The 1,856-nt window shown below is 33.8% G+C and overlaps 1 non-coding gene across 1 annotated transcript; it reads left to right on the top strand.

Moving 5' to 3' along the window:
• Positions 1–408: 408 nt before the first annotated feature.
• On the top strand, positions 409–515 carry LOC129472819 (U6 spliceosomal RNA). The gene has a single exon (XR_008654090.1). It is a non-coding gene; the product is annotated as a U6 spliceosomal RNA (small nuclear RNA).
• Positions 516–1,856: the final 1,341 nt, after the last annotated feature.

The following is a 1,856-nucleotide window of genomic DNA, read 5'->3' as shown; positions in this document are numbered from 1 at the left end:
AGGACCAGATGACATCTTATAGCTAAAGCACTTAAAACAATGCTAGGCACACACAAAGTGCTAGGCAAGCTTTAATTGTCATTGATGTCATGCTTACAGTCCATGAGCTGCTGTGGTCATACTGTTGAAAATAAGGCACATTCTAAACATTCCAGGTACCATTAGAGTTGAGCCAGTATTGTTTGAATGCTCTGTCTTACTGAATTCCACTGAATTTAAAGCAACAGATACCAGATAAGCATATTCTTTCTAGAAAGTACTGTAGAGATTATAAGGTGGTAATACACTTACTCCTCTGAAGGAGTTTATCTGCAATTCAAGCCAGAAGCATGTAAATTGTTGGATAGCAACAACTGCCAGTCAAGAAAACAATCCCATTTATAATAGCATCAAAAAGAATATAATACTGTGCTCGCTTTGGCAGCACATATACTAAAATTGAAAAGACACAAAGAAGATTAGCATGACCTCTGTACAAGGATGACATGCAAGTTTGTGAAGTGTTCCATTTAAAATGTTTAAAAATTTTAATTAAAAAAGAATACAGTACTTATGAATAAATTTAACCAAAGAAGTAAAAGATCCAAACCTTATGTGAAAACCATAAAACATTGGTGAAAGAAATAGAAAACTACACAAGTAAATGGAAAGATATCTCATATTCATAAGTTGAAAGAATTAATGTTGTTTGTTAAAATGGCCGTGCTACCCAAAGCAATATACAGATTTAACATAATCTCTATCAAAATTCCAGTGGCATTTTTCACAGAAATATGAAAAACAATTTTAAAACTCATGTGGAACTACAAAACACCCTAAATAGCCAAAACAATCTTGAAAAAGAAAAACAAAGCTGGAGGCATCATACTTCCTGATTTCAAATTATATTACAAAGTTAGAGTAATCAAAACACTATGGTACTGGCATAAAAACCGACATGTAGACCAACGGAACAGAACAGAGCACCCAGAAATAAACCCATGCATATATGGTCAACTAATTTTAGACAAGGCCACCAAAAATATACAATGGGGAAAGAACAATCTTTTCAATCAATGGCATTGGGAAAAGCGGATAGCTACATGCAAAAGAACAAAACTGGACCCTTATTTTACACTACACACAAAATTCAACCTAAAATGAATAAAAGACCTGAACATAAGACCTGAAATCATAAAATCGTAGAAGAAAATATAGTGAAAAGCTCCTTGATATTGGCCTCAGCAGTGAATGCTTTTAGATATCACACCAAAAGCTCAGGCAATAAAAGCAAAAGAAAACAAGTGGATCTCATCAAACAAAAGCTTCTGCACACCAAAGAAAACAATTAATAAAATGAAAAGGCATCCTACAGATTGAGAGAAAATATTTGTAAATCATATATCTGATAAGGGGTTAATATCCAAAATATATAAGGAATTTAAAAAACTCAACATCAAACAAACAAACAGATAAACTGAATTTAAAATAGACAAAGGACTTGTATAAACATTTTTTCAAAGAAGATGTAAAAATGGCCAACAGGTATAGGAAAAGGTGTTCAATACCATTAATCTTCAGGGAAATGCAAATCAAAACCACAATGAAATATCACCTCACACCTGTTAGAATGGCTATTATCAAAAAGACAAAGATAAAAATTGTTGGTGAGGATGTGGAGAAAAGGGAAGCCTCCTACACTGTTGGTGGGAGTCTAAACTGGTACAGCCATTATGGAAAACCATGAAATTTCCTCAGAAAATAAAACTAGAACTACCATATGATCCAGCAACCCCTGTGCTGGCTATGAACCAAAAGGAAATGAAATCAGCACCTTGTAAAGGCATCTGTCTCCCATGTTCACTGCAGCATTATTC

This window comes from Symphalangus syndactylus, chromosome 22 (genome assembly GCF_028878055.3).
Source record: "Symphalangus syndactylus isolate Jambi chromosome 22, NHGRI_mSymSyn1-v2.1_pri, whole genome shotgun sequence".
Classification (NCBI taxonomy): domain Eukaryota; kingdom Metazoa; phylum Chordata; class Mammalia; order Primates; family Hylobatidae; genus Symphalangus; species Symphalangus syndactylus.
This window is presented reverse-complemented; position numbering and strand designations above follow the sequence as displayed.